The sequence below is a fragment of the Myotis yumanensis genome, unplaced genomic scaffold (assembly GCF_028538775.1).
Source record: "Myotis yumanensis isolate MYYU_CA2020_CCGP unplaced genomic scaffold, mMyoYum1.0.hap1 SCAF_1, whole genome shotgun sequence".
NCBI classification, from domain to species: domain Eukaryota; kingdom Metazoa; phylum Chordata; class Mammalia; order Chiroptera; family Vespertilionidae; genus Myotis; species Myotis yumanensis.
In genome coordinates this window covers 126,958,022-126,984,575 of record NW_027223752.1, presented here as the reverse complement: position 1 = coordinate 126,984,575, position 26,554 = coordinate 126,958,022, and the positions used below count along the sequence as shown (strand labels likewise).

Here is a 26,554-nt window from a genome sequence, read left to right as displayed (position 1 = left end):
TAGGTGACCCCTGTGAAAGGGTCGTTTGACCGCCAAAGGAGTTGCGACCCACAGGTTGAGAACCACTGCTCTAGAGAAACTATTAAATATTTTCAAAATGAGATATACATGATATGTTAAGGGAGGAAAGAAATGAAATCATATTAAATAGTTAAGACAAGAGAAGGCAGAAAAAAAGGGAAAAGAGAAACAACAAAAATGCAATTTATAGAAAACAGATTCAAAAAGATTAGATATTTTAACATATTAATAATCTCTTCAAATAGGAATGTTTTAAACATACCAACTAAAAGAAAATTGTCAAAATCAATATATAAAATAAGACCTAAGTATCCTATCTAATAAAGAGGGAATATGCTAATTGACCCTCACACTGTTGCAAAGATGGCAGCACCCATAGCCAATAAGGAGGGAATATGCTACTTGACTGCCCCACCCTCAAAGATGGCAGCACCCACAGCCACAAGATGATGGCACTCAGTCCCTTCAGCCTCGCTGGGGCGGCAGGCATGCAGCAAGGCCAGGCTCACTGCCAGGTTGGCCCAGCTTTGCTGCACGCCTGCCTTTGGAGGCCCCAAGCTTCCCAAGGCCAGCCCGAGGTGTAGGCAAGTCTTAGCTGTCAGCTGCCCAGCCGCCCAGGGCCGCCGAAGGCTGAGGTAACCAGGGCTGGCTGAGGCTTGCACTGCCGGCAGTGGCAGAAGCAGAGGTGTGATGGGGCATCACCTTCCCCTGAACACTGGGTCACCTCCTGCCCTTAGGGCTCCCAGACTGTGAGAGGGGGCAGGCCGGGTTGAGGGACCTCCCCCCCTTCCCACCGGCCTCCAGTGCATGAATTTTCATGCACTGAGCCTCTAGTATATTATAAATAAGAAACCCTTTTTAAATATAAAGCTATAAATGAGTTAGAAGTAAAAAGGGTAGAGAATGAGGTGTCATGGTATACTATAAAAATAAGACTAAAGTATCTTTGAATTCAAAATGCACTTGCTATTTACTTTAAGGTTTAATGTTACAATAAAAATTCCTCTAATATTTTTATAATGTACATTCAAAAGGCATAAATCTGGGGAGATAAAGACTGCAGTTGATTAAGTGGAAACTACACTGACCTCCTCCCAGGAGCAAACTGAGTTTACAACTAAAGTATAGAAAAATCATCCTGAATAAATAACTGGAGAGTAGCTGGAGAGAATCCTTATAACCAAGGACCTTTGAAGGAGGCTACATGGAGACTGGTAGGCAATATAGGGGCACTGGAGGGAGGGCTGGCTGGGCTCCATAGGTGGAAGCTGAAGTTCCAGAGGGATATCTCAGCTGCGGGGGTTTCCCCCTGAGAAGTCTGGGGTTTAACCTCCAAGCCAGGCTCCCCAGCCTAGAGCACCAGAACTGGGAAAGGTGCCCACATAACATCTGGCTGTGAAAAGCAGCAGGGTTTCGGTTCACCAGGGAGAGATGGCTAGAAAAACAGACACTCTCTTAAAAGGCCAAAACACACAATTTCTTTGTAGCCACTCACCCTGGGCTCCAGCAGAAGGTGGGCAGAGCAGATAAAGGCTGTGTGAGGAAAGTCTTGGGTTGGTGGCTCCTCGGAGATACTGAATATATTACTTCAGGAGAATATTAAATTTTTTTTAAAAAAGAATATTAAACTACTTTGAAGTTTATCTCAAAAATTAATTCTTCTAGGGGTATTTTGATTTAACAATGAAGATGGTAATGCAAGAAATTTGAAAAGGCAAAAGAAACCTGTTTCTAATAAATGTAACTTAAAAAAGCTGCATGAAGAATTCATTGAACACTAGTGTTCACATTCTATGTTGATATATTTAAATCAATTTTATGCTAATTCAGATTACATGCCTGGGGCAAGGTATAAGTTGTTTTATTCAAATGGTGAATTAAAATACACACAGGAGAAATACTCTTTTTCAATTTTAGAGATTGGTTCCACAAAGAAAGTTGTTGAAGAAAAAGTGAAGGACACTAATGTAACTTTTGTTAAAATTGCTTAAAATTTTTCTCTATTTTATTACCTTTTACATATTCATTCATTTTTATATATTTTTGTGCAATCAACAACAATTATATTATCAGGTTTTAATTAATGAGCATTTATGGCATCCAACCTTTGCTGAATATATTTTCCTATTTTAAAATTTAAGCCTTAATTTACATACACATAATTTGCACTATTAAGTACTTAGTTCTGTGAATCTTTATAAATGTATAAAGACTTACGGCCCCATGGAAATCAGAATATGGGGTGCACATCATTCCAAAGGTTTGTCCTATCTTTGTGTAACCAACTCCTCCATTTTCCTCCAGACTCTGGCAATCATTGGTCTGATATTTGTTCCTAAAATTTGCATTTGAAAGAATGTCACATAAATTAAATCATACAATAAGTAACTTTTTGAATTACTTCTGAGTCTTTCACTTAGCAAAATGTATTTGTGATCCATCTATATTGTTTCATGAAGCCATGTTTCATTACTTATTATGGTAGGATAGTTTTCTGTTGTTGAAATTTGGATGTGTCATGTTTGTTTATTCATTTCACAGTAGAGGGACATGTGTGCTAAGTATTAATAAAGCCTTTATACACATGTATGTATAGGTTTGTGTGAACATAGGTTTTCATATTATTTGGTCAAATTTCTGAAAATATAGTGACTGGTCATATGATGAATTTATGTGTACTTTATCAGTAACTGCACAACTATAACTTGAGGCATGTACAATTTAGAATCTCCCCAACAATATGAGAGGTCCAATTGTCCCACATCTTTTACCAGTACTTAGTCATTTCTATAGTTTTTTTAAAAATATATTTTATTAATTTTTTACAGAGAGGAAGGGAGAGGGATAGAGAGTTAGAAACATCGATGAGAGAGAAACATCGATCAGCTGCCCCCTGCACACTCCCCACTGGGGATGTGCCCGCAACCAATGTACATGCCCTTGACCGGAATCAAACGCGGGACCCTTGAGTCCACAGGCCGATGCTCTATCCACTGAGCCAAACCGGTTAGGACCATTTCTATAGTTTTAAAGGCATTGTAATAAATGCATTTTAGTTTTCATTTCATTAATTAATAATGATTTTGAGCATCTTTTAATAAGATTACTTGCCAGATATATTTCCTCTCTTATAACCTATCTGATCATTTTTTTAAATTGGGTTAGTCATCTATTTTTTATTGAGTTTTGAGTAGTCTTTACATATTCTGGATACACATTCTTTATGAGGTAAGTCATGTACAAATATTTTCTCCCACTCTGGCTTAAATTTGCATGTTCTTAAATGTTTTATTTCAGTGAAGCCCAATTTATTAAATGTAAATTTTGACAGATCATGCTTTAAGTAAATCAATGTCCTGCAAACTTTCCCATATAGTTTGAATTAATTTTTAAATATATGTGTAAGTAAATGTATTTATATGGGTGTGTATTCAGAAATATATCATTAGTCAACTTGCTTTACAACTTGATGTACAAAGCCATAATTTTCTTTTTATTTTTTTCTGTTTATCAGATTATTTATTCACTTGATTTTTAAAGTCACTTGTTGATAGATATATATTTGTTGTTCATAATTTATATCTTTACCTTTTTCTTCTTCTTCCTCTTCTTAAAGAATACCTTTCAGCATTTCATACAATACTGGTTTGGTGGTGATGAACTACTTTAGCTTTTCCTTATCTGTGAAGCTCTTTATCTGACCTTCAATTCTGAATGATAGCTTTGCTGGATAAAGTAATCTTGGTTGTAGGTTCTTGGCATTCATCACTTTGAATGTTTCTTGCCACTCCCTACTGGCCTGCAAAGTTTCTGTTGAGAAATCAGCTGACAGTCATATGGGTACTCCCTCGTAGGTAACTGACTGTCTTTCTCTTGCTGCTTTTAGGATTCTCTCTTTGTCTTTTGCTCTTGGCATTTTAATTATGATATGTCTTGGTGTGGTCCTCTTTGGATTCCTTTTGTTTGGTCTTCTCTGTGCTTCCTGGACTTGTAAGTCTATTTCTTTCACCAGGTAGGGGAAGTTTTCTGTCATTATTTCTTCAAATAGGTTTTAAATATCTTGCTCTCTCTCTTCTTCTGGCACCCCTAAAATTCGGATGTTGGTTCGCTTGAAGCTGTCCCAGAGGCTCCTTACACTATCTTCCTATTTTTGGATTCTTTTTTCATTTTGCTTTTCCGGTTTGGATTCTTTTTTCATTTTTTGCTTCTTCGTATTTCAAATCTTTAACTTGATTCTTGCGATCCTCTAGTCTGCTGTTGGAACTCTGCATAATATCCTTTATTTCAGTCAGTGTATGCTTAATTTGTAGTTGGTCCTTTTCCATAACCTCGAGGGTCTCACTAGATTTCTTGAGGGTCTCACTACATTTATCGGCGGTCTCACCAGTCTTTTTGAGGGTCTTACTAAATTTATTGGCGTTTTCTAGAAAGTTCTTGAAAAACCTTAAAAGTGTGGTTTTGAACTCTATATCCAGTCGTTTGCTTTCCTCCATTTCTGTCATTTATGACCTGTTTCTTTGTCTCCTCATTTTTTATGCTTCCCTGTGTTGGTAGAGTGTCTTTGTGTGCTAGGTGTCCTATAGGGCCCAGTGGCTCAGCCTCCCCAATTACCTGAGGTGGACACTCTTGGTGCACCCCTTTGTTGGCTTTGTGCACAGTCTTGTTTTAATTAAGCCTTGATTGTTGTTGAAATTGACCTCCAGTCCAATTGGCTGTGAGAATCAGCTGTGTCTACAGTGGGAGAACTTCTGTGCTGAAGACACCCTTATGAGGCAAGACTTGCTTCAGTGGAGCTTTGGTGCTCACTGAGTCTGCCCCCTGAGTGTGTCCCTTATGGATCTGAGGAGTTGTAATTGGATGGTCCCACTCTGACCACAGGGTACACTGGCTCTTGGATCTAAGGAGGTGCTAATTTAGCCTCTATCTGAGGCTACCCAGCAGGAACTACGAGGGGATCTGCAAATTCCCCTTCCTTGTTTGGGGTTTGGAGGTGCCCAGATGAGGCCCAGCTGTGAAGCAATGTAAGCTGCTGTGGGGGCTTGGGCCTTCTCTTGGAAGTTTTGGGTCTGTCTGGGTCAGCTGCAGTTTGTTAGGTAATTTTCAGATTGCAAAGGGCCAGGGCATTCATATGCAAAAGCCTCTGCCGCAGCTTGGGTGGGGCGGGGTCTCAGGGAATCAACAGGGCGGAGAAAGCAGCTATGGCTGATCCTCAGCACTGCCCTAAGGGGCCCCGCATCTCAGTGTCCTGGTAATCACTGCAAGCACCTTTGAGAGAAAGCCGCCCTCGTGTTCTGAGTTCTGCCTGCTGCCAGACAGTCCAGTTTCTCCCCATATGAGTCTGGGTCTCCAGAGACTCGCCCTGAACTGGAGTTCAGAGCAGTCAGGAGCTTGTGACTCCCTCCCAATTCAAAAAGACAGCCACGTCTTCAGCTGCCAGCCCTTTCCATGTGCGCCTCCGTACCTCTGCACTTTACTTCTGCACCTCCTCTGAGTCTCAGTGTGCTTTTCTCTTTCCTTCTAGTTGTAGAATTTCCACTCAGCCAGCCTTCCTGTGTTTCTGGATGATGTTCGTTTTGTCCTTTAGTTGTATTTTTGAATTTGTTGTGGGAGGCAGCAATTTCAGGTGTTTACCTATGCCGCCATCTTGGTTTTCTCAAAGCCATAATTTTCAACAAAGATTTTCTAAGGATAGTATTATCAGTAAATTTTACTGATTTTTAAATTTAATGAAATCTTACCTTGCATGTTTTTTAAGAGTATTTAAATTAGAATACTAAATGGAATTATTAGCATAAATATTATATAAGTATGTAGTTGAATTCAGGAGGAATCTTTCAACTGAAAATATAGTTTCTATTAATTATAAGTATCAAATTTTAAACAAGAAATATAGTGATGCTGATACTATAAATAACTGGAAACAGATATTCCAAATTTTAAAGAACACATTGATATCTCATACAATAAAAGGCTAATATGCAAATTGACCAAACGGTGGAAAGACCAGTTGCTATGACGCACACTGACCACCATGGGGCAGACACTCAAAGCAGGAGCTGCCCCCTGGTGGTCAGTGCACTCCCACAGGTGGAGCGTAGCTCAGCCAGAAGCCCAGAAACTGGGCTCATAGCTTGCGAGCACAGTAGTGGTGGCAGGAGCCTCTCCTGTCTCCGAGGCAGCGCTAAGGATGTGAGACTTATGGCAGGGAGTGGGCCTAAGCTGTCAGTCAGATGTCCCCCGAGGGCTCTTGGACTTCAAGAGGGCTCAGGCTGGGCTGAGGGACCCTCCCCCCCACCACCTGAGTGCATGAATCTCGTGCACCAGACCTCTAGTATAGATATAAATAATGATAAAAAATGCATATCCCCAAGTTAAATTCCATGTAACTGCAATATTAAAGAAATACACCAGAATATCACTATTTGATGACTAAAAATGTTTTAAAGTTAAATGCTATAGCTAAAAGCATTCATTATATTTCTTAAAAATATGTACTTACTTTCTCATTTAATTTATTGAAATATTGAAACATATTAGAAATAATTTGTCTCAATGAAACCCACAAAATGTTTTGTTTGTTTGTTTTTTTTATACATGAAATATCATCTCTCATTAGCCTTCTATGAGGAAAATTAATGCCAAGTAAACGTTATATCAGGGAAATTCTATAAGGAGAGTTAAAGAAAAAGTAACAACATATGTGGATTATTTTAAAGTATTTTACATTTTCCTTTGATGTTTTAGTATGAGATTTTTCCTACTGATTTACTTAAATGGCTACTTTGAGTAAAACTAATATTAATTTACATACTCACTGCAAATAACCTTATAAAATTATATTTATTCATGTTATCCAATTAAAAAAATGATAAAGTTTGTCCCTCTTTTTCAAAAGATCTCAGTGTTATTTTCTAACACATATCTATTACCATGATAAAGAGATTCATATAACACCTCAGCCCTCAGAATGTCTCCAGAGTTCACCAACAGTTTTATAAATGTCAACTCCTGAGTATTACATGTGAAAGTGCAACAGAGCAGTAAAGTGTTGAACTGGCCTTTGAGCAATCACTGGAGTATTCTATTTGAAGGTCAGATGTACATGATTATTTTACCTGAGCCACCTTGTTGGGAGGAGACGGGCTGAGTCACTCATACCTTCTTCAGAATTTTTTTGTTATGGTTCTATAGTTAAAGGAAAGATACCAGGAAATAAGAAGAGAAAAAAATCCAAATATCAAAAATGTAAAATAAAATACTTATTGCAAGACTGTTTATACACATGGGTAGTTGGTGCTAAAAATTGGGGAAGATATTAAAAATTGATATTTTATTAAATTATAAATGTGATTTAGCTTTTTAAATATTATAGATTGATTTTAAATAAATTGCGAAGCACGGTCAGGATTGACCTATGAACCAGGAGGTCATGTTTCAATTCCTGATCAGGGCACAGCACATGCCCAAGTTGCAGGCTTGATCTCCAGTATGGGGGCGTGCAGGAGGCAGGCATTCAATGATTCTCTCTCATCATTGATGTTTCTAACTCTCTCTCCCTTTCTCTTCCCCTCTGAAATCAATGAAAATATATTAAAAAATAAATAATTTTTTAAAATAGTGGCATAATCTTATCCTATAACTAGAGGCCTGGTGCACAAAAATTTGTGCACTGGTGCGGGGGGGGGGGGGTGGTGTCCTTCAGCCCCACTTGTGCCCTCTCACATTCTGGGACCCCTCAGGAGATAACGACGTGCTGGCTTAGGCCCGCTCCTGGGTGGCAGAGGGCAGGCCTAATCCCTAGGTGCAGTCCCTTGTCGGGCTCAGAGCAAGGCCGATTGGGGGGTTGGGGCGCAACCCCCTGTCACACTCAAGGCAGGGTCGATGGGGAGGTTGCCGCACCACCCCCTGTCACGCACAGAGCGGGGCCGATCAGGGGGTTGGGGCACCACCCCCTGTCACCCACAGAGCAGGGCTGATCAGGGAGTTGGGGAGCTCCCCCCTATCAGGCACAGAGCAGGGCCGATCAGGGGGTTGGGGCACCTTCCCCTGTCATGAACAGAGCAGGGCAGATAGGGAGGTTGTGGCCCCTCCCCCTGTCACACACAAAGCCACAGGGCAATCAGGGGGTTTGGGCTCTGCCCCCTTTCACTCTGATCCAGGGGCCAGGAGGCCTCACAGCTCCACTGATCCCGGTGCTGGGAGGCCTCGAGGCTCTGCTTGACACAGGGGCAGTGAGGCCTCGCGGCTCTGCTGATCCTGGTGCCGGGAGGCCTCGCTGTTCCGCTGATCCCAGGTTTGGGAGGCCTCATGGCTCCGCTGATCCTGGGGCGTGAGGCCTCGTGGCTCCACTGATCCCAGGTTCGGGAGGCCTCGCTGCTCTGCTGATCCCGGTGCTGGGAAGCATATTACCCTTTTACTATATAGGATAGAGGCCTGGTGCACAGGTGGGGGCCGGCTGGTTTGCCCTGAAGGGTGTCCTGGATCAGGGTGGGGGTCCCACTGGGGTGCCTGGCCAGCCTAGGTGAGGGGTTGATGGCTGTTTGCAGCTGGTCACACCCCCTTCAGGGTGGGGGTTCCCACTAGGGTGCCTGGCCAGTCTGGGTGAGAGGCTGAGGGCCGTTTTCAGGCTGGCTGGCGACTGAAGCTCCAAACCTCTCCTTTTTTTTTTTTTTAATTCTTGGATTTATTTACCTTCTATGGCTGTCACTGGAACTGAGAGCTTGCTTTCTCTCTGAGGCTCGGCTCCAGCTCTGAGACCTCGGCTGCTGAAAGCAGGTATCTGGTTTGTTTGGGTTCTATAATCGAAACACTGTTTCAACTCCAGCTCTGAGATCCTGGCTGACTCAAAGCAGGTTTCTGGGGTTTTGTTTAGCTTCTATATTTGTTACAATGTTTCAAACTGCAAGCTCAGAGGCCGGCAGCGGCAGGTGGGGAACCTTGGCTTCCTCCGTCACTGAAGCAAGCAAGCCTCATGTTTGTTTCAAGCTGCCTGGCTGCCGGCCGCCATCTTGGCTGGCAGTTAATTTGCATATCGCCCTGATTAGCCAATGGGAAGGGTAGCGGAGGTACGGCTAATTACCATGTTTCTCTTTTATTAGATAGGATAGGACCTATTTAAAATTTTTTCTGCATACATTTTAACTTGTACTTTCTATTTTTTTGTACTTTCTATGTTTACTTTAGATAGGAGCCTATCAACTTCAGCTTTGTAAACTTCCCCCAATTCTCGCTCAAAAAATTCCTGTAGTTGCATTTTGAGATTCATTTTAACTGTGAGAACTTTAATTATTTCAGATCATCATAAATAGGAGACACATAAATCCACTAGGCAATAATGTGCATGTATATAATTCTGACTTCATACTGTAGTGAAATTCAACATCATTTAAAAAATATCCCTGAAAAACAATAATATGAATATTTCTCACTTTACACTGTTACAATAAAGCTACCTGACACCAAAATTCAGGACTCAGTATAGGCAGACAAGTAAGGGCATATCCCCACATATATATTATGAATCATAAAAGGTAGAGCTAATTTTTCTTTTGGAATGTATTTATATACTTTTCTTCAAATACTTTGTTCACAAAAAAGTCTAAATTCAAGACTAAAATACTATCTCTTGATCAATTTTAATAAAAATTAAGTAGATAATCAAGACCATAGCATCTATTTAAAAATATTAGAACACAATGTCTACAGAATAATTAAATGCGCTTTTCCTTTCAAAGAATAAATATTGATATTTTAATTTAGTGTTTCACTATTACTTCTAAATCTTTCTATGGAACATTTCTTCAATATCTTCAATATTTAGATTGAATTTAGATTAAAGATTAATCTAGAAGTAAATTAATAAGAGACAAAAATGTAGAAGGGAATGTAGATAGAAATTACCAATGCTCATTAAAAGTAAAGTACAGTATGGGGAATATAGTCAATAATACTGTAATAACTAAATATGGTGTCAGGTGGGTACTTGAAATATCGGGTGGACAACTTTGTAAAGTATATAATTGTCTAGGCACTATGTGTACACCTGAAACTAATACAAAATAATATTAAATGTAAAATGTAATTGGAAAAAAAGTGAAGATTTCTTATGAGACACTTTGCTTTCAAAGTAACATCCAATAAAGACACACTTCCAGATGCCAGAATAAATACTTCCAAAATTATCTCCTCCATAAAAGTAATAAAATCATAGGCAAATATTATTAAAGTAAATTAGTAATAAAATATTCCAATAAAGAAAAATCCAGGTCCAGATGGCATTTTTTTGGTGAATTCTAATAAATGTTTAAATAAAAATTGGCATTTATTTTTCACAAGCTAATCCAAAACTTAGATGACATTTCAATCCTACTCATTCTATGAGAACTGTATTATCCTAATACCAAATCCATACAGATATCACAGTAGATGAAAATTACAGGTATGTGTCTTATATCAGGGGTCCTCAAACTATGGCCCGCGGGCCACATGTGGCCCGTCGAAAACATTTATCCGGCCCGCAGGCTGTTTTTGCCGCCACTGCCTGTTGTTTAGCAGCCAACTTGTCCCGGGCCCGCAGTGAGCATGTGTGGAATGTGCGTCACACGCTCTGACTCCCCTCCTTCTCTCTGTCTCTCGACTCCTCCTCTCAGTCTCGGGTGTGATCGGATGAGTCATGAGCTTGCCTGTGCAGAGCCTGCTGCTCCCTGAGGACCGAGGTAAGAACAAGTTAGGATTTATTTTTTTTTGAAGTTAGGAGGTCTATTTTTTTTTTATTTTGCAGTTAGTAGGGCCTTTTTTTTGAAGTTAGGAGAGCCTTTTTTTTTTAAGTTAGGAGAGCCTTTTTTTTTTGAAGTTGATTAGTTGGTTGGAGGTGGTTTCTAGGGGGGTTGCATCACAGTGATAATGCAAATTGTCAGTGCTCAGAGGTAATGCAAATGGTCAGTGCTCAGTGTTATCGCATGGGGGCCCTAAACTGGTAATCTGCCTAGGGCCCTATGGGAACTTAATCCGGCTCTGCAGACAGCCGAGGAGTAGGAACCCCAATTTAATTGACAGTAAGTGCATTTATATTTTGATTGCTATTCAGTTGTGTATGATGTTGTATGTTGTGTGCTGTGTAAGCCCTGGTTCACACTGTTGCGATCTCTGAGCAGTGTGAGTTCAGCCATATGCTTGTATGGCTGAACTTGCATTAGATTCAGAAGAAAAAAGGCATACTTTTTCCAGAATGAAACATCTGAAATCTCCAACCAGATCTAGATTAACTGATGCACACTTGCATCACTTGTTACGACTAGCAGTGACAAATATGGAACCGGACATTGACCATCTCATTAGCCAAAAGAAGGCCCACAGTTCCCATTGAAATACTGGTAAGTCTGTTGATTTAACTTTACTTGTTCTTCATTTTAAATATTGTATTTGTTCCCATTTTGATTTTTTACTTCAAAATAAGATATGTGCTGTGTGAATAGGAATTTGTTCATAGTTTTTTTTTTAAACTATAGTCCGGCCTTCCAACGGTCTGAGGGACAGTGAACTGGCCCCCTGTTTAAAAAGTTTGAGGACCCCTGTCCTATACAAATACAAATCTAAAAATTCTCAATAAAACACTAGCGAATTCAATGAGCAATATATATAAAGAATAATATACCATCTGTATATGTATAAAGAGCCAGGGTCCGTAACCTCCATAACGACCAAGGCTCGATCAAACATGGAAGTCAGTGCTGGGTTGCCGTGGCAGCCAGCACTGACTGCAGCCAGTGCCAGCCAGAGACCCAGCACTAACTGCTGAGGGGTCTTCAGATCAGGCCTGTAGAGAGGCCTGTAGAGAGAGAGGCAGGGTCTGATCCCCAGCCTCCGTGGCAGCTGTTCATCAGCCATTGCCTCTCTCTTTCCTGGCTTCGCCAGCAGCAGTGCCTTTGCTTCTCTCCAGGCCACTGTGGGGGCTGCTGATCAGCCCTGCCTCTTTGATCAGGCCCAGAGATAGGCCCGGAGATGCTGACTGGTACAGAAACCGACCAATCAGAACCAAATCTGGGTGAACTGTGAGGAACCAATGGCTGCCTAGGAGGTGGAGCTTTTGATGCTGACTGGCATAGAAACCAACCAATCAGAACCTAATCTGGGTGAACTGCAAAGGCAGAACCTAAGGTGGGGGCTTAGGAGGGGTTTTAGGGCAACAGCTGTTTGTTGTAAGGTGTAAGAAAGCGGTTCACTTTTTTAATTATCGGTTTGGCAGTATAGTGCATATGGCTGGCTATCAGTCCAGATATAGAGATTATGTATTTTTGTCTATCAAGAGCATCTCATCTCCTCCTGCTGAAAAAGGCTTTCCCCCACGTTTAAGCAATCCTATCCTATATAATCTATCTATACTAATAAAATGGTAATATGCTAATTAGACCGGGTCAACCAGCCATCTTCCAGACATCCAACTTCCTTCTGGACAAAGCCATGGTGGTGGGGGCCGAGGCAGAGGCAGTTAGGGGCAATCAGGCCATCAGGGGATGGCAATTGGGGGAGAGATCAGGCTGGTAGGGGAGGGCAGTTGGGGGCAAGATCAGGCCTGCAGGGGAGGGCAGTTGGAGATTAGATCAGGCCTGCAGGGGAGGGCAGTTGGGGGTGAGATCAGGCCATCATGGGAGGGCAGTTAGGGGCGATCAGGCAGGCAGGCTGAGGCAGTTAGGGGCAATCAGGCCAGCAGGCATAGGGGTTAGAGGCAATCAGGCAGGCAGGCTGAGACAGGGGAGATCAGGCAGGCAGGCAGGTGAGTGGTTAGGAGCCAGCAGTCCCAGATTGCAAGAGGGAAGTCTGACCGTTGGTTTACTGGCAGCCAGACATCCCCCAAGGTGTCCCCAATTAGAGAGGGTGCAGGCTGGGATGAGGGAACAACCCCGAATGCACAAATTTCATGCACTGGGCCACCAGAAACCTAATAATAAACAAATTTATCTCAGGAATTCGAGGTTGGCTTAATACACAAAAACCAATCATTACATTTTGTTGTATTTAGAGAAGAAATTGGAAAAATATGGTCATATCAATACATAGAAAAAAACATTTTACAAAATCAAATACACTTTTATGATAAAAACTTTGAAACTGCTAAAAGGCAGCTATGAAAATTCTCCATTCAACATAATATTTAACAGTGCTTTCCTCATAAAGTCAGGGACAAAACTTTTACCATTATTATTCAACAATGTCCTGGAGGTCTAGATCAGCCAATCAGTCAAGAAAGTAAAATAAACTGACACAAGATTTAAAAGAAAGAATTAAATTCAACTCTCTTCAAAGGTGAAATATCTTATATACAGAAAATCCTAAGGAATCCACACACAAAAACATATAAAAATAGTGTCTTCAGCAAGTTTACAGAATACAAATCCACAGACAAAACCCACTATATTTCCATACACCGGCAGTGAGTAATCTGAAAATTAATTTTTAAACATAATTTTATTACAATTACATTATTATTTTTAGATAAATGTATTGAGGTAACATTGTCAATAACATTATATAAGTTTCAGGTGTACAAGTCTATAATACATCATCTGTATATTACATTGTGTGATCACCATCCAAGTTGATAGTCCTTCTGTCATCGTATTTGACCCCTTTTACCCTCTTCATCCTCTTCTCATCACCCTTTCCCAGTGAAATAACAAGTGTTGGAGAGGATGTGGAGAAGGCCTTTGTATACTGCTGGTGGAAATATGAATAGAGCGGCCTCTATGGAAAACATTATGGAGGTTCTTCAAAAAAGTTGAGAATAGACCTACCATATGACCCAGCAATCCCTCTTCATGCCAACCTAAAAAAATTGAAAATACATATTTATAAAGATATATGTACCCCCATATTCATTGAAGCATTATTCACAATAGCTGAAACATGAAAACAACGTAAGAATCCTTTGAGGGATGATGTATAAAGAAGATGTGATACTGCCATTTATGAGATTTACAGAACTTTCATCCCAAACAATAGAATGCACATTCTTCTCCAGTGCACATGAAACATTCTCAAGAATAAACCATATGTTAAGGCACAAAACTAGCCTCAAAAATTTAAGAACATTGAAATGATACAAGCATATCCTCTAACCACAAAGCTTTGATACTGGAAATTAACTATAAAAAGTAAATTAAAAAATACAATAAGTATATGAAATTAAGCAACATATTACTAAAAAAAAACTAAGTCAAAAAAGAAATAAAAGGTGAGATTAAACTATACATAGAGACAAATGAGAATGACAGTATGAAATATATAAATTTTGGGGATATAATGAAAGTAGTAATAAGAGGGAAGTTTATATCATTACAGAACTACCTCAAGAAACAAGAAAAATATCAAATAAACAAACTAACATTCCACCTTAAAGAACTAGAAAAAGCAAATAGTCTGTAGAAGGTTGAAAGTAATACAAATTAGAGAAAAATTAAACCAAAAAGAGAACAAAAAGACAATAGAAAAATTAATGTTAGAAAGAGCTGTTTAAAAAACACACACACTATTAATATAGTTGAGAAAGCTCTGGCTAGACCAGCCATGGGCAAACTACGGCCCGCGGGCCGGATCCGGCCCGTTTGAAATGAATAAAACTAAAAAAAAAAAAAAAAAAGACCGTACCCTTTTATGTAATGATGTTTACTTTGAATTTATATTAGTTCACACAAACACTCCATCCATGCTTTTGTTCCGGCCCTCCGGTCCAGTTTAAGAACCCATTATGGCCCTCGAGTCAAAAAGTTTGCCCACCCCTGGGCTAGACTCACTATGGACAAAACAGAAAAGATTCTAATAAAATAAAAAATGAAAGAGAAGTTACAATAGATACCACAGAAATATAAAGGACTATACAAGAATACTATGAAAGCCTATATGCTACCAAATTTAATAACCTAGAAGAAATGGACAAGTTCTTAGAAACATATAACCTCCATAAATGAAAAATTGAAAAATCTACATAGACTGATCAACATCAGAAAAATTGAAATAGTCATCAAAAACCTCCCAAAAAGTTAAAGTCCAGGACCAAATGGCTTTACTAGTAAATTCTACCAAAGCTTCAAAGAAGAATTAGTGGCTATACTTCTCAGACTCTTTCAAAAAATTGATGAAGAGGCATTTATTTCCTAATTCATTTTATGAGGCTAACATAACCCTGGTATCAAAACCTGGCAAGGAAAACACAAAAATGAAAACTATGGACCAATATCTCTGATGAATATAGACACCAAAATCCTAAACAAAATATTAACAAATCAAACCCAACAATACATTAAAATGATAATAGTATATCACAATTAAGTAGGGTTCTTTCTAGAGACAAAAGGATGTTTTAACATATGCAAATTGATCCATGTTATACACCACATTAACGAAATAAAGGATAAAAGTCATATGATCATACCAATAGATGTAGAAAAAGCATTTAACAAGAAACAACATTCATTTATAACTAAAAAGCACAATAAAATGGCTATTCTAAAATGGGTAAAATAAACAATACATAACAAATTCTCAGATAACATCATACTCAATGGCAAAAAAAAAACCTGAAAGTATTTCCTTTAGCATCAGGAACAAGACAAGGATGCCCACTCTCACCACTGATATTGAGCATAGTAATGGAAGTCCTAGACAGAATAGTGAGGCAAGGCAAAGAAATAAAGGCATCCAAATTGGAAATAAGTGAAATTGTCACTTTTTGAAGATGACATGATTCTAAATATAGAAAACCCTAAAGACTCCACCAAAAAACTATTAGAGACAATAAACAAACATAGTAAAGTTGCAGGATACAAAATTAATATGCAAAAAAACAATAAAATTTCAGAAAATAAATGAAAATAAAACCCACCACAATTTAATTTGCAATTGCAACAGAATTATAAAACATCTAGAACTAAATTTAACAAAGGTTGTGGAGATCTACACACTGAAAACTAAAAGACATTATTGAAAGATATTGAAGACACAATGAGTTGGAAATATACTCGTTGTTCATGGGCTGGAAGAATCAACTAGTTAAAATGGCCATATTACCTAAAATAATATACAGACTTAATTTATCCCCATAAAAATCCCAATGTCATTTTTCAAACAAATAGAAAAAAAAATCAAATTTGTATGAAACCACAAAAAACCTGAGTTTCCAAAACCAATCCTGAATAAAAAGAACAAGATGGAGGTCTCACATCCCCAATTTAAATAATACTACAGTTACAATAGTCAAGATGGTATTGTATTCAGAGAAAAACAGTCACACAGACCATTGTAACAGAACTGAGAGCCCAGAAATATACCCTCATGTATATGGGCAACTGATTTTTGACAAAGTAGACAAAAACATACAATGGAGAAAAGAGCTTGTTCAATACATAGTGCTGCAAAAATTGAAAAGCCATATGCAAAAGGATGAAACTAGACTGCTATTTGACATCATACACAAAAATTAACACAAAAAGAATTAAAAAAAATAAGATGAATAAGTTCTGGGGAACTAATGTGTAGCATGGTGATTATAGGCAACACTTCTGCGTTATATTCGTCAAAGTTGCTAGGAGAATAGATCTTAAGTATTCTCACCACAAAATGGAAATGATAATTATGTGAAGTGATGGAGGTATTTACTAACATCACTATGGTAATCATTTCACAATATATGTGTATCCAGTCAATACATTGACACATTAAACTTACACAGTGTTATATGTCATTATGTCTCAAAAAAAAATTGGAAAAAATAAAACAAATCCCGGAGCTGCTATGGAAGCTCCCTAATGGATAGTGGGTATTGTAGACAACAATAATAAAAGTAATAATAATTATTTAGCGCATGCTATGTGTCAGGGACTGTTCTAAAGACTTCACTTACAAATTTTGTTTTAGTCAATCCTCTTATCATTCCTCTGATATAGGTATTATTATTAGTATTCCCATTTTATAGATGTGGAAGGTGATGCATAGAAAGATTTAAGAACTTAATAGCAAAAGAGGTAATGGAGTCAAGATTAAAACCCAAACCAATCCCTTAGCCTGCATACACTGCTTCTATATTGAATTGTTCTCCTTAAGGTAAGATATACACTAAAGTCTCCTTTTTATACAATCATCCACACTCAATATTCTTTTTTATGTTCAAGTGATCTCCTAATTTTGCCAATAGGAGCCCCTTCAAGCTGACTTGAATATTCTTTTGACAACCCCCCCATTAGTCTTCAAGTATTTATCTTACTTTCTGTCTCAGTTCATGTTGTATTTTCCCTGTTCCCCAGACTGCTTCCAAATTCTTCAGTGAGTGAGTCAGAATTTCTTACATTTCTACCAAAAACAAACAAACAAAAAAACATACTATAACAAAATATCCAAAAAAGCAACCAATACCAACTAATACCTTTAATAGGGTGTAGTAAAATAATTTGTCAATTCATTAGTTAGGACCCTGGTTAGATTTTTATTATCAAGAATAAATGTTTAAAGTAATGGAATTTGTCTTCATTAAAGTCATGATTCCCTGAGGTGACAAAGAAATGATGGATGAGTATGGCCAGGACTTTAGAACTTGATCTTCCTAATGGAGAGCGAGGCTCAGTTCATAACTTCATGGACAATTAAGGCACAGAATCTTACTTAATCTGACAGAGTCCTCCCAGAAGACTTATAAATGAAGTTTAATTTATTAAGTGGCTAATTGTTCTATGCTGTTGTCACTGTTATATCAGGACATATTAATCACTTCAGCATTCCTAAATCCTAAAAGGATTTTTGCTCTAATCCTACTCTATGCTCAACATATGGACATATGGGCTATAAAACTGAAAGGAGTTTTCGGGATAAAATAGGCAGGTTTAGGGAGTTTTAGGAATGAGTAGGGTCCATGGGAGAGGAACACATAGATGGAGACTGGAAGATGCAGGGTGCTTATCTTGCTGTACAGATGAGAGAGAAATGCCAGAGGCAGGTGGAAACATTTCTGGCCTGAGCAATTAAAACAGCCATAAACCAAGGACAGACAGGGGTATTTCAGGTCTGAGCAATGAAAACAGCCATAAACCAAGGACAAGGGTATCTCTGGCCTGAGTAATTAAAGTGACCATAAGTTAGACCAAAAGTAGCCCTGACCTGAGTAGCTGGGAGAGCTACAAGATAAGGCTTTCTCTGCTAACACAACTGGGAGAAAACCATAAGATAAATCAAAAGTGGCCCCAAACTAAACAGATAAGGTGACCAAACTAGGAAAAGTGTAGACGTGGGGGTCCTGGGAGCTGATTACAGGGCTAAGGTCCCAAAAAGGAGGGTCTCCAGCCTATTTAATGCCTCAAGACAAATAAAGCATTGGTTATCCTTCCTAGGGGCCCCTCTGTCCATCCAGGAAGGACAGAGTCTTAGGATTAGGAATTTAGAGAACACCTTTCTTAGGTGGCCCCTCTTTTCCTCTGAACCAAGAGGGACAGAGTTTTAGGCTTAGAATTTAGAATTAAGGTTTTAGAGGTAGTATTTGCTTGCAATAAAGTTTCTGTACTTTTCATCTACCACCTTTTGTCCTTGGCTTCATTCTTCAAATCCATCTGGATAAGGATCCGGCAAAGAAATCACCCTGCTCAATAAAACAACCTGAATCAAAAACAAAGCAGGTCACATGAACCAGAAATTTCCCCTTTTGCCCAAATGCACTAAAATTTACATAAATCCCAAGAAATTTTCCAGGAGACAAAAATCTACCATGTTCTCTAAAAAAAAATATTACACTGACACCTTAGAATCAAGTTCTACTTTTGTGTTTACTTAGAAAGTTACAAATATGTAAATAACCCAAAGATTCTAGAGCCATACTCAGGAAGTAAATGAACTTTGGTATCAGAAATGTGTGATTCCCAACTCTAAGTCTTATAAACTGTGACCCTAGGTGAGTTATTAAATTTCTCTATACCTCAGTCTGTTCATCTCTTAAGTAGGTTATTGTGGGAGTTAACATGATAATTCATTCAAGTACATTGAACAAAGCCTGGTAAGTGCTCACTAATGGTTAGTTATTGCTTCTGTTGGCTTTTTTCTCTTATCTCCAATGACTTCAATTGCCAATGCCATCTCTATTGGTCAGATTAGGCCAAGTGATTCTTCAATGACAAATTAATCCAGAATCCCAAACATATGAAAATTATTTCTCACTCAAGTGAAGACCACTATAGGTCTTCGCAACTCTCAGGGCAGCTGCCACCGTGCTCTGACTCAACAATTCAGGCTTCTTTAGGTTCTCTGCTATCCAGTAGCCTGGTGTCCACCCTGACCCCAACTCTCCAACCTCAGACTTGACTGGCTCAGCCTCAAGGCTCATACTGGTGTCTGATGGGAAAGCCTGTGATTAAGTAAGAAGTCAGGCTTCACTAGAGACATTCAAGCAAAGGTTGAACTGCTTTTCCAGAACAGACAAGAAACTCATGCACCAGAAAAGGTGACTAAAAAATGTAACCAAAGAATATGACTGCACAACTACCAGAATTCAGTCAGGTGAAACAGTATAAGCTGTTTCTTAGAACCTACAATAAACTTACAGAAACCTGATATTTGGACTGTGTAAAGACTTCGAAACAAGAAAACCTGATGAGACCCCCTGTTCAGAACACCTTTTGTAGAAATATTTTTAAATAATTGAAAAAAATATCCATGAGATTTCAGGAATGTCATATTCAGCAGAATGAAGCCCTGGCAGCCCAATCAGGACTTTTGACCAACTACGATAGAGAAGTCTGATGGATGGAAATGAGCGTCATCCGGTGGAATCCCTTGAAAGCAATAGCCATGATGTAAACGGTCTGTCATGACTGTTTAGCAAATGCAAAACACTGAAAAAACAAAATGTTCTATTTAATAGGAATAATCAAAATAAAAAGTTTATTGTACAATGAAAATAAGCTGCAGCATTTGTTAAGTCTTTAAGATTCAGCAGCTTTGTTGTTTGATTAGAAACAGATACTGAGAACAGACTGACAGCTATCCGAGGGGAGGGGGTTTGGGGTGCTGGGTGAAAAAGGTGAAGGGATTAAGCAAAAAGAAAAGAAAAGAAAAACAACACTCATAGACACAGAAAACATTATGGTGATTACCAGAGGGAAAGGGGATGGGAGAGGTAGAAGGTAAAGGAGGGATAAATGGTGATGGAAGTGTAATTGATTTGGGCTACTGGCTGGAACCTCAGTTCTTCTCATTGAAGCAGAAAAGATTTTAAGGTCAACGCAAATGAAAGCAAAGCAAAGTGGGGTTTATTGAAGATACACTCCAAATGAGGAGCTGGCCAGTCCAAAGAGACAATGGCCCGAACTCCTGGATTATATGGTTTAAAAGAGGGATTTTCTGGGTGGAGAGACTTTCATTTGCATTCAGGGATGATTGACAGAAAAAAGTTACATAACTATATTTCTTCTGGGCATGCCCTTTCACATGATGCATACAGAAAAACCCACAGGGTGGGTCAACACCACAATGCAAATTTTATTATAATTACTCCAGGGCCCTAGTAAGGTCACAGTGAGGTCATGTCATTTTCCTCTGAGCTTGCTCCGTGAATTGGCTGGTTCTGAATCTGCCTGCTGGCTGCTGAGCTACCCATAGAGAGGCGGCCTGAAGGCAATGTTGGTCCAACCCCTGTCAGGTCCCCAAGGCAGGCCCCACCCTAGCTGTGCAAGTCTAACTTCCTACCTATCAGAAGGAGACTTGACTGGGTGGTGAACACACAATTCAGTAAACAGATGATGTGTATACAATTATATGCTTGAAACCTATAGAATTTTATTAAGCAATGTCACTCCAATAAATTCAATTAAAAATAAAATGAAGTAAAAATAAACTGTTGCCCAGAGCCCCGGAATCCCAGTTGGTCACTAGTCCAGTCCCACAGTTGCCCGCCTCCTCTTTCCTTTCAATATGACAGATACCGCTGTGTCCTTCACCATGGACTTCCTGGCAGGCGGAGTGGCCATAGCCATCTCAAAGACAGTGGTAGCATCCATTGAGGGGGTCAAGCTGCTGCTGCAAGTGCAGCATGCAACAAGCAAATCACCACAAATAAGCTATATAAGGGCATTATAGACTGTGTGGTTCCTATTCCCAAGGAGCAGGAAGCCCTGTCCTTCTGGAGTGAACCTGGCCAATGTCATCAGATACTTCCTCACCCAGGCTCTCAACTTTGCCTACAAAGATAAATACAAGCAAATCTTCCTGGGTGGTGTAGCCAAGAGAACCCAGTTCTGCCGCTACTTTGCAGGGAATATGGCATCAGGTGTTGGTGCTGGGGCCACCTCATTGTATTCTGTGTGTACCTGTCTAGCAGCTGATGTGAGCAAAGCTGGAGCTGAAAGGGAATCCAAGTCCTCAGTGAATGCCTGGTTAAGAGCTACAGATCTGATCGGATTAAGGATTAAGGGTCTGTACCAAGGCTTTAATGTGTCTGTGCAGCATATCACCCACTGAGCTGCCTACTTTGGTATCTATAATACAGCAAAGGGAATGATTCCAGGTCCCAAGAACACACATCTTCATCAGCTCGATGATGGTGCAGTCTGTCACAGCAGTGACGGGGTTGACTTCCTATCTGTTAGACACTGTTTATGGCCACATAAGGATGCAGTCAGGCTGCAGAGGAACTGGCATCATACACACAGGCAGCTGGAGTGCTGAAGGAAGATTGTTCATGATGAAGGAGGCAAAACTTTTTTTCAAGGGTGCATGGTACGATGTTCTCAGAAGCACGGCTGGTGCTTTTGTGCTTGTCTTTATGATGAAATCAAGAGGTTCAGATAAATCATGTCCTAGTCTTCCCCCAGCCCACCCGTGAACAGGTATGTTGTATTATATAGCATATCTTGAGCATTCTTGACAAACTATTCACTATCACCAAAGTCCACATATGGTATGATTCCATTTATATGACATGTCCAGGATATGAAAATTTATAAAGAGAGAATATAGATTAGTGGTTGCCAGAGGCTAAGAATGAGAAGAATGTGAGGGATTATTAACTAATGAGTCTGGTGCTTCTTTCTGAAGTGATAAAGATATTCTGAAATTATGTAGTAGAGATGGATGCGTTACTGTGAATATACTGAAAACCACTGGATTTTATACTTCAAATAGGTGAGTTATATTTTATGTAAACTATCTATCTATCTATCTATCTATCTATCTATCTATCTATCTATCTAAACCTAAGCGACTGTCCAACCATTCAACCATCCAACTGGTAGCTATGGTGTGCAATGATCATCAGGGGCAGACACTCTGACCAGTAGCTATGACACACACTGACCACCAGGGGGCAGACGCTCAACTCAGGAGCTGCAGAGCTGTAGTGACTTGGCAGCTTCAGTTCTTGGTGATGCATCCGGAACCAGAGAGGAGGGAGCCCGATTCTTGGGTGCGCCACCCAAGACTTGCCCTCTTGCAATCTGGGACCCCTCAGAGGATGTCAGAGCTTCCTGAGGGCTCTTAACCTCACACCTCACTTTCCAGTTCAGCCGATCAGTGCCCACAGCAAGCTAAACAATCGGTTGAAGCATCTGCCCCCTGGTGGTCAGTGCACATCATAGCAACTGGTCAAGCAGTCGAACTCCCAGCAGAATGCTGGTCAAGGGGACAATTTGCATATTAGGCTTTTATTATATAGGATAAAAGTGTTATGCTTTCCATAGTCCCAGGATAAAATGAAATCTATTGAAATAAGGACACGGGCAGTGAATAATTATCTGAGTTCAATAAAAAAAAATGCATGGACATAACAAGTGGTCAATAGCTTCACATCATCAAATCACACACTCCTCAACAACAACAAAAAGACATCTCATTATTCTTTACAAGATGTGTGGTACATTGAACTGCACTAGCCACGTTTATTCAGTAGATTCTATCCCCATTGAATTTAATAGTTAACCAGAGAATTACAAGTACAGATTGCAAACAAAATCAGCACAATGTTTCTTAATTAAACATTGCTACTTATGCATTTATGTTTGCTATTTTGAAAACAATACTCCTTTCTAAGCTAAAACTAGCCTTCTTTCATGGTTAGAGATTCTGATACCCCACAAATAATTTGAAGATCCAGATTTCATATACTTGGCATTACAATTGGAATTCTCATGTTTTCTAACCATAATGTCACAAGTCGTTGTATAATTCCATTTGAATTTTAATAGTATTCTTGATTTTTAAAAAGAAAACATTCAGGATAATATATCAAGAAGAGCCATAGCTGGCCCAGCTAGCTTGGCTCAGTGGTTGAGAGTTGACGTATGAACCAGGAGGTCATGATTTGACTCCTGGTCAGGGTACATACCAAGGTTGTGATCCCCAGTGGGGTGCATGCATGAGGAAGCTGATCAATGATTCTCTCTTATCAGTGATGTTTCTATCTCTCTCTCCATTTCTGAAATATATATATATATTTAGTGATTAGTGTCCCGGTGCACAGATTCATGCACATTGAAAGGAAATTAATTTAAAAAAATTTTAATATTGCTATTCACATCTTGCTAATGAAAATAGGATTCTACCAAGTCTCCTATCTACCTACTCCAGGACTTCTGTGAGGATCAAATGAGATGAGGCACGGGAAAATGCTTCACAAACATTAGGTTAAACTGTAAAATGTTTGCACCTGGCTATAAAGCAAGTTGGATTCCTGGGCTGAAGAAACCCCAAGGATGCTAGTCACTAGGGAGAGGAAGTCGGCCATTGCTATGTGACAGCATCACCCAGCACCCACAGCCAGCATTTCTGGGCTGGGCTGGGCTGTGGGAAGCATTTTGGAAGCATTGGCTGAGATTTGGTGGGGTATCACTCCGTGGTGGTGGCGGGGCCTGTGTCCCGATTGGGGAAGATGAGTATTGGTTTGTCAGCGCCAGGTCCCTGGTGCTGTTTACTTTTAAATGGCTAGTGCGTGTCATGGTAGCTCCTGCATTGAGCATCTGCCCCTGGTGATCAGTGCACGTCATAGCTACCAGTCGGACAGACGGACACTTAGCCTTTTATATCCTATACTAGAGGCTCAGTGCATGAAATTTGTGCACCGGTAGGGTCCCTAGGCCTGGCTGGCAATCAGGGCCGATCTATGGGGTGACCAGCGGGGCGATCAGGGAGCCCTTGCTGGCACCTGCCTTGGCCGGCCTGGCACCACCTGCTCACCAGCCCCGCCCCCCGCCACCGCCGCCACTCGCCTCCCTCTGAAGCAGGTGACCAGTGGGGTGGTCAGGGGGTGACATGGCACATTCCCTGGATGGCCCTGCCCCCTGCCGCCACAGCTGGTCACCTCCCTCTGCAGGGTGACTGGTGGCGTGATTGGGGGACCCTCACTGGCACCCACCTTGGCTGCCATGGGGCCTGCTGGCTGGGGGCAGCTCCTGCATTGAGCATCTGCCCCCTGGTGGTCAATGCTCGTCATAGCGACCGGTCGTTCCGCTGGTCATTCTGCAGATTGTTCCTCCGTTCGTTTGACCAGTTGCTACGATGCGCACTGACCAACAGGAGGCAGACACTCCAACCAGTAGGTTAGCTTGCTGCTGGGGTTTGGCCTATCGGGACTGGGCACAATGGGCCAGACACGCCCTGGAGCCCTTCTGTGGTCCCTCCCCATCCCCAATTTGGCACCAGTTGGGTCCCTCAGCCTGGCCTGCACCCTGTCACAATCCAAGACCCCTTGGGGGATGTCAGAGAGCCAGTTTTGGCCCAATCCCCGCAGGCCAGGTCAAGGGACCCCACCAGTGCACGAATCTGTGCACCAGGCCTCTAGTATATAGATAATAGCCATAGCTTTAAATAACACTAATATTTTGACAGATTTCATGTCTTTTAAATAAATAAAAAACAAAACTGTTAGCTAAAACTGTTACCTGAAAGGTTGAAACTTCCTTATCCTTTCATTTCCCTCTCCTCTCACATTATCTATGCTTCTGCTATAATGCCACACACATGAACACATGCATATTCATTTTCTTTAATATCTAATACATAAAGAATCTATTAGGAAAAGTGTTTTTAGATAAAATCACTCAAAACTTTTGTAATCAGAGGCAAATTAACAACCTTACTCTAATAATAACGTATTTATAAAGACATAAATGCCTATAGAAATTATTATTGGGGCTTATTTGGTAACTATATTTTAGAAATAGTTTTGCTGACATATTGGAAAACCCAATGAACAATGGCTTATAAATCAATATCATTTATTTTCCTTATGAAATATGAAAATTAACAGACATTTTCTGGCTTTGCTTCAGATATTCAATGACTCATACCCCTTGAATCTTTCTGTCTAGTACATAGTCAATTATTAATTTTTCACATGTGCGTTATAAAATATGAATTCAGGTTTCTAGAAATGTAACTTCTTACTAATGTTCACTTTCTCTATATTTTGTTGATTATCTGCTCTTGCATTTATTTCTGAGAAATAGAAATTATACCTAACTTTGTTTTCTTATTTAAATTATTTTTATTGATTTTAGAGAAGAAGGAGAGGTAAAGAGACATATAAACATCAAATATGAGAGAGAATCATGAATCAGCTGCCTCCCACATGCCCCCTAAAGGGGGATCAAGCCAGCAACCCTGGTATGTGCCCTGATTCCAAATTGAACTGTAACCTCCTGATTCATAAGTCGATGCTCAACCACTGAGTAACATCGGCCGGGCCCAAACTCTGTTTTCAATAATGCACTATCTTATCCAAAGTTGCTTAACTGGGGAGGTCCAATGTGAAGAGAAAAGTTATTTTGAATGTCTGCTCTGAATATATAAACTGCCATTCATAGAATAACATGGCATGACATGATACTTCAATATTTCATTCAATAGTTAATATTTTCTAATTATTTTAAAGAAGTGATACTCTGGAGTAAATCCCACTTGATCAGGGTGTATGATCTTTTTAATATGTTGCTGGATCTGATTTGCTAGTATTTTATTGAGGATTTTAGCATCTATATTCATCAGGGATATAAGATTGTAATTTTCTCTCTTTGTAGTGTCTTTATCTGGTTTTGGAATTAGTATAATGCTGGCTTCATAAAAAGAGCTTAGAAGTGTTCCTTCCTCTTGAATCTTTTGGAATAGTTTGAGGGTAGGTGCTGGATCTTCTTTGAATGTTTGGTAAAATTCAGCAGTAAATCCATCTGGTCCAGGACTTTTGTTTGCTGGAAGTTTTGTTTTTTTTTAACTTGCTGCCTCAATTTCATCAACTGTCATTGGCCTACTCAGGTTTTCGGATTCTTCCTTATTGAGTTAGGAAGATTGTATGTTTCTAGGAATTTGTCCATTTTGCCAGATTGTCCAGTTTGTTGGCATATAGTTGTTCATAGTATTTTATTACAATCCTTTGTATTTTTCTGGTGTCCATTGTTATAACACCTCTTTCATTTCTGATTTTATTTATTTGGGCCTTCTCTCTTTGTTTCTTGATGAGTCTGGCTAGGGGTTCATCAATCTTGTTTATCTTTTCAAAGAACCAGCTTTTAGATTTACT

The 26,554-nt window shown here is 39.8% G+C and overlaps 2 pseudogenes; both read left to right on the top strand.

The window, feature by feature from the left end:
* Positions 1-19,518: 19,518 nt before the first annotated feature.
* LOC139013728 (mitochondrial import inner membrane translocase subunit Tim9 pseudogene) lies at positions 19,519-19,791 on the top strand (annotated as a pseudogene).
* A 1,170-nt stretch (positions 19,792-20,961) lies between these two features.
* Positions 20,962-21,837, top strand: LOC139013663 (ADP/ATP translocase 2 pseudogene; annotated as a pseudogene).
* The last annotated feature ends 4,717 nt before the right edge of the window (positions 21,838-26,554 follow it).